This window comes from Bos grunniens, chromosome 11 (assembly GCF_055505025.1).
Source record: "Bos grunniens cultivar Pamir isolate PY7600 chromosome 11, Bosgru_T2T1.0, whole genome shotgun sequence".
Lineage (NCBI taxonomy): Eukaryota > Metazoa > Chordata > Mammalia > Artiodactyla > Bovidae > Bos > Bos grunniens.
The window spans coordinates 66,115,959-66,128,911 of record NC_141175.1 but is presented as its reverse complement, the minus strand read 5'-3'; the positions used below and the strand labels follow the sequence as shown (position 1 = coordinate 66,128,911).

General features: G+C 39.8%; 1 long non-coding RNA gene across 1 annotated transcript in view; it reads left to right on the top strand.

The window, feature by feature from the left end:
* LOC147363268 (uncharacterized) overlaps positions 1-12,953 on the top strand; it is a 588,890-nt gene that overhangs the window by 525,875 nt on the left and 50,062 nt on the right. The window contains exon 4 of the long non-coding RNA XR_015135929.1: positions 9,748-9,886. This is a non-coding gene — a long non-coding RNA (uncharacterized LOC147363268). The remainder of the gene's footprint in view (positions 1-9,747; positions 9,887-12,953) is intronic.

Below are 12,953 nucleotides of genomic sequence, written 5' to 3'. Positions count from 1 at the left end.
TCATGAAAACATGTATGTAAAGGGATTTTGAAAATATTTAAGAAATGCAGACAGCTATGCTTTCTTAATGTAGTTAAGGGAAATCAGTCCATGTGAATGAGAGGAGGAGGTGGGTATTCAATGGCTACACCTGCGAGCCTGGGTCACAGTAAGGTGAATTTCATAGGATAAATTCAGATTTTTGAAGCTATTGGCATAGAGTCATGATTGAAGTCCTGTATGCATTGTGAAGAAGGTAGGAAAGACCAACAAATAATAGCATAGCAACAAGCTCACAAAAAGAAGACAAGGCTAATTTTATTAATTTGGTGGTTTTTGCTTTTAAGGAAGCCCTGAAGGGCTCATATATTAGAAACTTTATTCCCAAGGAAGCCCTCATAAGCTAAAAACAAATGTGCATTTTCTTCTCGAATGAAACAAAATTAATTGGGTATTTGTTACTATCTCAAAATTCTAGCTTTTATGACATGCCATTCATTTTGAAAAAAATAATGAAAGCATTTCAGACTTGCCCCCTGCCATGCAGAGAGTTAGTGATCTCGTACCTCATTGAGTCCCCCAGACCGCTGGTCTTCAGATTTTCTCTTTCTTGAGAAGAACGCCTCCACCCACTGGCTCTCCCACCAGCAATGCTGCTTCCACCACACACCAGCACAAAGCACAGATTGCTGCCCAGCTCCTTGGAGAGGGGCCAGTGCATTTGTCAGGAATTGAAAAGTTTTGGAGCCAGTTTGAGGACTTTCTGGTACACAAAGCGTTGGCTGGAAATGTGGTAAGTATTAAATGGGATGTTAATTTTCATGAATATTTTCCCCATGGTTGTAGCTTGTGGTCATTGAGCAATTTAGCAATCACCATGTGGTCTGTTGGACACACAGCCTGGGTGAAGTTCAAGAAATTAGCAGCCAGTCAGTGGGGAGAGGGCCAGAGCTCATTTGTATTTTCACATTCTTTCTTTTTTTTTTTTTTTCTTCCTACCCCATCACAGGGGATGGTGGTTTCTTTATTAAAACTTTAGGTGCAACATAAGATCTGTGTATACCTCCTATACTGATGCTCCTTCCCATTTCCAGGCATTTCTTGTAGCCTGTGTTTCTCAGACTTGTATTCTGCCTCTAAAATCTATGATTTCATGATTCTTGGCCTGTTCATTCGTTGCCTCATCACATAGGCTATGTTGCATCATTTGCTTCAAAGACTCTGTGTATAAGTGCAGGAGAGTCCCAAATTCATTATTTTCTTCTAAATGAAGGGGGTTTGTTAGAGTTCTAGGAGTCAGCAACCACAGAGAAAGTGTTTGATGGCAAAACGTGACCCATTATTTGACAGGAATACCAGCTTCCTTTTTATGGTACCCTTCTGATATCATGGGGTTCTTTTTAATTAATTTATTTATTTACTTATGTTTGCACTGGGTCTTTGTTGCTACACGTGGGTTTTTCTCTATTTGCAGTAGAGGGGGCTACTCTTCTTTGCGGTGTGCGGACTTCTCATTGTGGTGGTTTCTCTTATTGTATAGCATGGACTCTAGAGCACGGGCTCCGTGGTTGTGGTACATGGGCTTAGATGCCTCATGGCATGTGGGATCTTCCCGGACCAGGGGTCGAACTTGTGTCCCCTGCATTGGTGGGTGGATTCTCAATCACTGGACCACCAGGGAAGTCCCACATCATATGATCTTTATTACTCTTATGATACCTTGTGAGGTATGTGAGTCTGGAACTCTCCCAGTCCCTTCTTTATAGGCTCCTACAGTTCCTAGAGGTGAAACTGGGCTGCCCAGGACCCACGGATAGGACTGGAAGACAGGTCCCCTGCCACCAACCATATTCTCCTTCCTCCGTGTCAGCTCTTCCCCAACCTTGATGCCCAAGTTGTCTCAGGAGGGATTTTTTATTAATAACTAAATTAGCAAAGTCTGCCCATATCTTATCTTTCTGTATTTCTATAAATGATACCAAGTCAGATTTCTATTCTGGTTCACTTATATTCCAGTATACTTCCTTGAACAGAAGAAAATGGGTAGTGATATTACACGGGTACTACAAGTTGTGATGACACCTGAGCCTCAGAGTCTCTCATGGGTACGACCAGGGGAATGGATGTAGCTGGCAAATGGTGTGGGAGATTTTGTTGATGTGAATTGAGAGCCCTCTACTGTATAACCTACTGCTGTCTGCTGTATTAAGAGGAGCTATTTGACAGAGTCATTTTAAAGTCCCTTGGTATTTCAGTGCCACCCATGATTGAGCCAAGAAATCAGACTTTTGTATATTTTAATTTCGGGTTCAAGGAAAGGAAGCTCTGATGTCTGATATTGCCTTCTAAATTGCCTTCTAAAAAATCTGCTCAATCAACCTGAAACAAGTCTCCAAAAGTTCACTAATAAAAATCATGCTATTTGTTTTTCTGGCATAGGGATTATTTCACATATAATTAGTAATATATAATAAAGCATTATGTGTATATATATTTTTATAAATGCATTGTGCATTATGTGTATTCTCAAGAATACATATTCATATGACTTGGAAAAGACCCCGATGCTGGGAAAGATTGAAGGCAGAAGGAGAATCGGGTGGCAGAGGATGAGATGGTTGGATGGCATCACTGACTCGATAGACATGAGTTTGAGCAAGTTCCAGGAATTGGTGATGGACAGGAAAGCCTGGCGTGTTGCAGTCCATGGGGTCGCAAAGAGTTGGACATGACTGAGCAAGTGAACTGAACTGATGTATTTATAGAATGTATGAGCCATACCATTTCAAATTCAGTATTGTCAGAACAATAAATTCTTCTACATATATGAAATTTTGGTTCCAAACACATTTTTAATATTTTAAATAGTTTCATGGACTTTCCTATGAAATGTGTTATATACTTCCCTTCCAGGAAGTAAAGAGAAAGCTGAAACTCAGTTGTTTTTGGATGGTGCAGGCCAATATTATCAGCAGAATTTATTAGTTCTGTTCTCTTAGAGAACTCTCTCCCCTCAGGTATGGTGGCCCTGGAGATTATTTGAGACGTTTTATCTATAATATTTTCATGTCTGTGTTCTTATCAGGATAACTACTCTAGTTTTTAGAAGTTTTGGCCTCATAGTCTCTAACATCCTTGTCATTTGCTTCTTATCTACCTTGAGCTACAACATGCAATATAAATATTACATCGAAAATAAGAGTTGATAGGCTCTGAGTGATTCAAGTAAATATAAATTATGAGGGCTTTATTGTGTGGAATAAGAACTGAGTTGCTGATCACAGGAGGAGCCCTTTTCTCTGCTTTCTCTTCAGTCTCCCGGCAGGATATAAAAAGTGGAGGTTGCCTAATAGGTGAAGTGTTATTCTCCATTAAAAAGCAACAAGGTGCATATGAACGCTTTAAACCTTACCAGGATTAGCAGTGTTTAGTTTGGGCTGACCAAAGGATAAGCATGGAGTGCTTCCGGCTGTGCATGAGAGGAGTGTGTTTATTTGTGTTTCGTCAAGGATGAACCCGTGAGCGCGCCACAAAAGGACAGTGCCTCTTTCACAGCGACTCTGGCTTCTGTTCCTGCGAGCTTTGCAGTGTTCCTCCGTAAAGCAGCATGAAAGAGTTGATTTTCATTTTATGTTGTGCTTGTGAGTCATTAGCATGATGTTCTAACACTTGTAAATGAATACAGTTCTTGCCTAATCTGTCATTTTAATGCCTTATAGATTTTATTTCACTGGATGTTGTACCAGATTCTCCATAATAATAATCAACTGCTTTGTTGTTCTCTTGCAGAAATTAAATTTCTGCAGTGGGTGTGCAACTAATAAAAAATGTTGCTTGAGGAAACGAAAAATAAATATGATGAATCATAAAAGTTGGGTGTGGGGGGGTGGTGTGGAGGGGAAGTTGCTCGTCAACAGGAGACAATTATGGAACCAGTGGTGACTGTGTCTGATTTTCATATTGTCAACAGCTTAATAACCCTCACAAAGTCCTTAGCCACAGTGCTTATGTCTTTCAGCGTTAACCTCATGGACTGGGTGTTTTCCACAGTTTCATTTGGAAGCATTAAAATAAAAGGTGAGGGAGTAAAATAACTGTTCTCTTTGCTGTACACCCAAGACAAGTCTGCTCAGGGTTGCCATTTAGCCACTCTCACATACCTTTTATCTTTTCCCCTGTCACCAGCTTTCTAGAAGAGCAGCATTAAAGGCAGCTGTGTGGGACTCGGAGTATCAGCAAAGACTGTAAAGTGGAAAATAAACAGTGTGTCTATCACCAAGCTACGAGAACATAGCACTCATAGCAGGGAAATGACAGTCAGTGGCAAGCAACTAATTGGTCACCAGCTTTGGCGGAAATGTATTCTTCCAGACCTCTGTCATTTCCTATGTTCTTTACTGAAAAGACTGCCAGGTTGAAGTGTTGGCTTGAATCCCTCCAAAAGAAAGAAAATGAAGAGTTAAGGCAGCCAGGCTGGGCAGGTGCTTTGAAGACTGAGTAATTGGAGGCATCCACTGCTGGAAAAACAGTTGGCTCCCTGCAAAATAATTAATTCACCCCCTTGCGCACAGGTATTGTGTGGGTCCAACACCAGTAAGGTGATGAATGTTGTTTTTCACACAGTTTCTGCCTGAGAATCCAGGCCCAAGTACATTGCTAGTAGTGGCCGAATTTTCTTAAACAACTTCCTTTATTCACCCTCTCCAACACACACATACATTTGTCCCTCTTATTTATAATTCCTCCCAGAAAGGTTATAGGTTGATGAACTACAGAAGAGCAATTGGAGCCATGTGCATCTAAGGAGAGGAGAAGGGGGCTGGGGTCTAAAACATAAACACTTAACTAAGGCAGAGAGAGCCAAATGTGAGGTGACTGACATTTATAATGCTAGACTCAGAACTGAAGTGTAATATTAAATTTGAATATATTAAAATGAAGGATCTTGAAGTGTAATTGAATATCCTCGAGTGTGTGGACCTCCATCCCAAACTGGACACCTTGTGTGGGGAAACAAAGGGATAAGGAAGACCTCCTTACCCAAGCCAGCACACTGCTTATGAAGTGTATCAGTATATCCGCGTACAGTGTTCCAGTTCAGTAGGGCTCGGTTGTGATGCCTTAGTGTGGTGCCTTCGTGTGCACTGAGATGTTGAACTCAAAAAGCAAGATGATGCCATCATAGAACTATCTGGTTGATTGTCTTAACCCACAGAAGAACCTAGTCCAAGCATTGTAATATTGTTTACAAGCATATAGGTTAATACCTTTATAGATTTAAGCACCAAGTCCTGTTAAGCCTTGCAGCGATGGATTTTAGAGGGTTCACAAGCCCTCTGGAATTGTACCCTTTATTTTGCATGGATGTCTGTGCACTTTAGGGGTGCTAGAGAAGATGAGCACTTTCCTCAGATCCTCAAAGAGATACAAGACCAGAAAAAAAGCTGAAACCTACATAATCATGTAATCAGAAGGAAACAAATGAATAATAACAAATTTATGGAAATCTAGCTGTTTGTGAAAGTCAGTTCTAAGCTGGAAGGGATTGACAAAAAGCAGTTTTGAAGAATTTTTGCTTTTATAACTTGCTTTTAATGAGAGTAAGAATCATCTTAGAATTTGAAATGGCATCCCTTTATATTCCTGTGACTTTCTTTCCATCTTTGTAATAAACACATAACCTAAAAGGTACCCTGACTTTGTCATTGCTTTATATTATATAGTACTCTATATGTGGGCTTCCCTGGTGACTCAGTGGTAACGAATCTGCCTGCCAAGGCAGGAGATGCAGGAGACACAGGTTTGATTCCTGGGTGGGGAAGATCCCCTGGAGGAGGAAATGGTAACCCACTCCAGTGGTAACCCAGTCCTTGATCGGGAAATCCCATGGACAGAGGAACCTGATGGGTGACTGTCCATGGGGTTGCAAAGAGTTGGATGCGACTGAACACAGCACCATATGTGTACCATAGTTCCAATTTATTTATTTGTTTGCCTCCTCTGCTTTTTCTGAAGCAGTAACATGTGGTCTGCCTAAAGATGTGCATTGAATAATACTTGTGGTTACTATGAGAACGTACCTCTTTGATGACAGGAACAGAACTGATCCAGAACCTCAAATGCTACAATGGTGATCCAGTGTAGTCTGTGACAGTCTGTGCTTTTCACAGGCTGCTTCTAGCCTGAGTTAGCCTGGCCCTGTTAATGAAGCAGGTTCTTTCCTAGTAGTGTTAGAATCCTCTGATGGGCAAATTAGGTGCAAGGACTGCATGATGGCTTACTAGACTTTCCTTAGAAATAGATGCGTGGCGGCTTGAGATTCTCTCACTCAGTCTTCTTTTCCTTGTATCTCTCCTTCACTTGTGGTCACTATATCATGTCTTGAAGGCTCCACTGTCTCTCCAGCCTCTCTCTCCATTTTCTTTCACAGATGTTTCCTCTAATGAATTTCTTACACATTGAATCCCATCTTGGCATCTGTTTCTTGGAGGATCTGGACTAATGTAATGATAAAATTCACATTTTTTTTCATACTCCACTGTATGCCAAGCAATGTGCTCCCATGTTGTCTCATTTAATCCTCTCAAATCTGGACCCATAAGAATTACATTTATTTTAAAGAGGAAAAGCAGACAATCAGAGAGGTATAATGACCCAATATTACACAGTCAGATTGCTGAGTTACTATTTGAGGAAGGTTTTGTTCTACTCCAGAGCCCATGGTCTCCATCACTCAACTGTAGCCTTTTAGAAGCAATCACAGTTTCCTCCAAATCATATTAATACCAGTCACTACATTTGATTTCTTCTTGAATGTGACTGGGGTTTCCCTGGTGGCTCAGACGGTTAAGAATCTGCCTACAATACGGATACCTGGGTTTGATCCTTGGGTCGGGAAGATCTCCTAGAGAAGGAAATGGCAACCCACTCTAGTGTTCTTGCCTGGGAAATCCCGTGGACAGAGGAGCCTTGAGGGCTATAGTACAGGAGTCACAAAGAGACATGACTGAGCAGCAAGTTTCACTGTTTTGAATGTGGCTGTGTTTGGAAAAGGAGAGGATTAGTATATAGTCTTTAGTCTGTATAGTATATAGTATACTGGCTTAGTGACAGAAGAGATGGTGACATGAAATCCCTGTTTTCACTGTGGGGAAGTGAAAATAAAAGTCGCTCAGTCGTGTCCAACTCTCTGAGACCCCCCATGAAATTCCTCAGGCCACAATACTGGAGTGGGTAGCCTTTCCCTTCTCCAGGGGATCTTCCCAACCCAGGAATCGAACCAGAGTCTCCTGCATTCCAGGACTCTTTACCAACTGAATTTTCAGGGAGGACTTTGTAATTGATTGACGTACAGAGGATTTGGGTTACTTTTTTGAAGCTTACACCTAGAAGTGCCTCTCAGTTAATCCTGCCCATGTATCCACTCACCTCCCTACTCCCAGATGCTGGGAACAAGAGCACCCACTGGCAGAGTGGAAGCTGGCTTCTGTATTCCTCCTTCCCGTGTGTGTCTTTCCCTGTTATCAGGGAGGTCATGGGGTCAGAGCTGGTGGGTTTGTTGTTGTTATTGTTGTTGTTTTAGAAAATGAGAAAAATAAATGTTCCTCTTTCAAGGTTTCTGTCTGATAGTGTTTGCTAGACAAAGTAGAATTTTCGCAGCACAAGCCCTTAGCTCAAGAGCTCCACTCAGTCAGCAGTTATTTTATGTGCTTTTTATCCAGGCTTTCTTGTTAAAATAAAAAAAAAAAGAAAAAGAAAAATTTATCCACTCAAAGTGAGCTTTTTGCTAAACTTGTGTCTTTCCCTTGTTTGTCATGTTAATTACATTCCAAATAACCCTCTTTCAGAGAATTCTGCAATCAAACTCTAAAGCCCCATCAGATGTACATTGGTTTTTAAAGTGGACTGGTTTTTCATGTAATAATGACTTTAGTATTATATGTATCGCTAAATAAGTGCAGATTCTGCCCCTTAGGGTACCTGCTCCTTCTTATACCTTGTGACCTACTGTAGCAAGATATTTAATCTCTCATTCCTATTTCCTTACCTTTAAGATAGAGATAATAATAGGATCATTTTTGGTGTGTTATTATATAGAGTGTACTATGTGCCAGACATTCAATCCATATTGCATTTATTAAGTCAATAAGCAGATATTGCTCAGTAATTTGGGGTAGTACAGTTTCACAGTTCTATCATCAATAGTTACATTCAGCAAGCTATACAAAGGAAAAGACTTTATCTGATGGCTCTCTGACTGGACAGTATCTGTGCGTTCAGACTGTTTGGGGAAGCAGTTTTCTCCAGGAATGGCAGATTCTATGAAATTGCAACTCATTGAACATAGTAAGTGTGCAGTGAATGTCACACAAGTTTAATGATATTAAGGGAAAGAGGGAACGTGCCATATAACAGGCTTGGTCCTCTAAGGTAAGAGAGAAAGCTAAAGCCTCCATCAGTAAGAGGTCATTCCTTCAACTTATTTCACAGAGGACTTATATTCAAGAGTTATGCAGGTTCTCTTCAGTATTATTAGTGAGTAAGGAGGTTCCATGTTACAAAACACTTGAAAGTTAAACTAATGAATAAATCAGTAAAATTAATTTGTTGCAGAAGTAGGGTAGTGATGACTTATTCTCTCACTATGCAGAAAATTCCCTGCTTGTCCAAAGTGAGACTATACTCACCTTTTGGTTCAGTCCACTTGTTCATAAACTCCAGCAAACAAAACAATACCAAATGGCTTACCAAGCATACCAAGGTGTTCCAAATGACTTTAAAAGTGCCATGATAATGGCTAAAATTTTTGCAGGATAAATGTATTTGATGATATGTCAACCATGGTTACAGATTGATTGAAAAAGCTTATTAGTTTAAGAAGGGATAAGCCAAAGAATCCTGCTTGACTTAAATAAAGAATTAAACTCATTTTGGAGAGACAGGGGTATATGTGATTCCTAATTGAATGGTTTCATCTTGATCCTAGAGGAATCTAGAAGTCCAGTGGAGTCCAATGTTAGATTTATCTGCAATATGGAATCAGCTAATTAAATCTTATAAAACTTAATTGAGCACTCTTTTGTGATCATCTTCCAAGGACCACCTAAGAATTAGAAATATTAATAGAAGGAAAATTTGTGCACTGCTCGGTCAAGCTTCAGAGTAAGTCTTGGAAATGTCTATGACAGAAGCAAATCTGCTTTTTTCTTAATCACTACTGTATTAAAATTCCACCTTGTAGTATAGTTAGCTATGGGTGCACCTGTCATATTCCATCTAACTGGATCAACTCCTTATAGACCAACTCTATTGATCGAATAAAACGGGTATTGAATCCCTATTTTGTTGTGAGCCCTAGTAACACAAGGAAAAAGATGTAACTGCTGACCTCATGAAGACCACCAACTGGTGGTGTACATGTGAAGAACTGAATTTGTGATTCCTAGGGCAGCACTCTTCAAAGTGATGTTTACGCATCAAGGGTTAGAAAGAGCATGTTTGATAATATTAAAACATTAGATAATATTAGAATATCTAGATTTTTAGATGAGAAATTATATTTTACTAATATTGAAAATATGGATTTACATATACTGTGTATATATCATTATGCATGATTATATGCTAAAGGTACTTTTGGGGTGGAGCTATAAAGGTGGAAGGCAACTGTTAACATTACACAGTTCTGTATACCCACTGGATGTCAGTAAACAATTGTTGAATGAAAACATTTAGAGCTCATGTTAGTCAATTTTTATATTTTCCCAGGTGCACTAAAATCTACGTCCTGTCCTTTTGTCCACCGTGCTTTCTCTACTGCATTTGCCCTCAGTGACCCGATTGCCTCCATTGTAACTGAAGGTGGGGGTCCAGCTGCTTGCTGCTCAACAGCCAATAAGGAGGCAAGGTTGGTGGAAATGAAAGTTTGCTGTATTTTGGATGCTAGCAATGGGTTTGGGGGTGGGGCAGACTCCTGTCCAAAGGCTGACTCCCCTCAAATAACAATCAGTGAGCAAGAGCTTTGAGAGGTGGAGGGAGGGGCTACATGTAGAAAGAGCACAGACAGTGCTGACAGTAATCATCAGTAGTGTGGTGGTCTGATCAGTGTCATCTTGAGTGTTTTCAGTACAGTTAATCTTCAATTCCAGGGTCAGTTTGTTCCAATTTCTTTGAGGCCAGCTCTCAGAATTGTGACTGCTTATGTCATGGCTACAGTCCTGTCATCTTGTAGTTAGCTTCTTCTACCTGGTGGGAGTTTTAATATCTATAAAAGCTCAAGGAATATAGCTCAGAATATTGTCTATAGCCTTTGAGAAGGAACTAAAGATCCTTGACTTTGTTCAATGACTGAATTATTATTATTTGATCTCTTTTGACTGTTTTCCTTTATTTCTGCCTTTTCTCACTTCTCTGATTAAACTTGTATTTTGGCTAAAGTTTTTCCTCAGACAAAAGGCAGACTGAGGACATGGGGGCTAAGGGCCCCAAGGTTCTGCTCCATTTCACCCTGACCTGGAACTCATCGCTCCTCCTTGTCCTACTGCTGAGCAATTCAGAGCTCCTAGTTCAACTGACTTGAATAGAACTGAATTTAATGTTTCCCTTCAATGCATTTCTGATAATGTTTTTATGAGGAAACACACAGCAAGCTTCACAGAAGCTTCGCTTCACTTCAGTTCCTTAGTGTGAGCATTTTAAACCCAGTGTTCTCTGACCCCCCTCAGGTCTTTATCAGTGGGCACATGAGGCAGTGTCTCTGGGTCACCCAAAGTAAGAAAAGGCTTTCCAGGTGGCACAAATGGTAAAGAACCCACTTGCCAATGCAGGAGACATAAGAGATGCGGGCTCAATCCCTGGGTGGGGAAGATCACCTGGAGGAGGGCATAGCAAACCCACTCCAGCTGCCTGGAGAATCCCATAGACAGAGGAGCCTGGTGGGGTACAGTTGATAGGATTGTAAAGAGTTGAACACAACTGAAGTGACTTAGAACACCATGTAAGAAAATGTCGTCATGATTAGATTTCTAAACTTTCTCCCTCCGAACTTGTGGTTGACTGATCATTATTTCTTCAAGAAAGAGTTAAGATTTATTTCCAGGGGTTAGAGTAGGGCTTCTTAGCCTCATCCCTATTGACATTTGGGACTATTTAATTCTTTGTTTTGAGGGTTATCCTGCGCTCTGTAAATGTTTAGCATTATCTCTGTTCTTTACCCACTAGATGCCCATAGAAGTACCTCTCCTTCCCCATAAATGTCTCCAGACCTTGCCAAACGTTCCCTAGGGAGTAAAATTGCCCCCAGTCGAGAGCCACTGGGTTAGGGTAAAATAGTATGAAGCATTACAAATAATACATTGTGGTTCAACAAGCAATAGGTTGACCATGTGGTTGAGTTCAAAAGTGATGTGAATATATGAAATGTGAACAATCGAAAATGATTTATTTGAGAGGTTTGTGTCAACTCCAATCCACTGCTAATCAAACTGATTTCACATTGTGTGTGACTAATAACTTAAATCTTACTCCTCTCCGATCTTGTTTGTCCATGGGGGCAGAGATTTTGAGCAGTGAGATGGTAAATGGTAGGAAGGGTAACATGGAGGATATACAGACAAAATAATACATTGGTGAGGGCTGATTAACAGCATATTTTCTGCATAACCCAATACATCAAGGCTATCAGGCAATTCTATCACTTATGACATCCACTGGGAGGTGTGCCCAGAAACAGCTAACAAAAGGTAGTATGGTATATAGGAGGAGATGATTCTTGAAATCTCATTATTAAGTGGCTCAAGGTCAGCTTCACAACACATTAGCAGAGCGCATGTTTTCTGAATGAGGTAGGTTGTTTTACTCTGAAGACTTCCTCTAATTGGGAAGTCTTTAAATCTTCAAACATGAATATGTTGGAGAAGGGATTCAATTTTGTGTGAGTAGAAAATAGGAAAAGATTTGCTTGACCAATATATCTCTCCTTTCCTATGAGAACTAATGGAAAAACAACCCGCCTACTCCAATGGGCAAGCTGTCCATTTTCTGAATTTATGTTAGATAGGGACTTATTAGGAATCCAAGATATTGCAAACACGACTTGGGTCAAAACTGTCAATTACATGGAGAAATTATGTACAAAATTAGGATTTTAGAGACTCAGGATTTTTGGCAGATAACTAGATTCTAAACCCCTCTGAAATCAGAATAGAGTCCAATGACCCTCTGGAGAAATCTTTCCATTAAATTTGCAATTCTTCCATGTTTGACACTGTCCAGAGAGCAAACAAATGAAGGCTCTTTTTATAAAATGTTCTTTTTCTTCCTACCTGGCCAAAATCTGACTCTAGATTTTCTGTGGGCTATACTTGAAAAGGTACGTGTCCTGTGACAAGTGCCATCTAGAACTTATGCTTCTGAAAATTAAAAATGGCTACTGTTTGTTGTTTTGTCACTACATATTACACCTACAGATTGTTTAAATGAGAAAAGTAGAGAAAACATATCTCATACATATGTAAGAGCATGTGTAATAGAATGTATACATTCAATAAGATGAGACATTAGATATTGCGTGTGTAAAGTGATACAGATTTTAAGGTATATATATATATATATATGCATCATATTTATTTGTCTTATGGCAACTATGTATATAGACTTTAAAACCATTTGAATATTAGCTTTTGCATAATTGAGAAACTGCTGTCACCAGCCTGTAAGCACAAAAGCAAAAGACATTTTAGGAATTGCTTACACTGAATTGCGGGTGATTTGAAATAAATTTGTAGGAAGCTTATTAAATCTTTTCTTTCTTTACTGAAAAAAACACCAAAGATCATTTCTGTAAGGCATCGGTCTGTCAAATCTGTATAAACAAGTATAAATGTTAAAAAAAAGTAAAGAATACTAATCAAGAGACACAAGACATACACTGCTTAATAAATCTTGCCTTCAATTTATTTGTCTAGTATTACAAA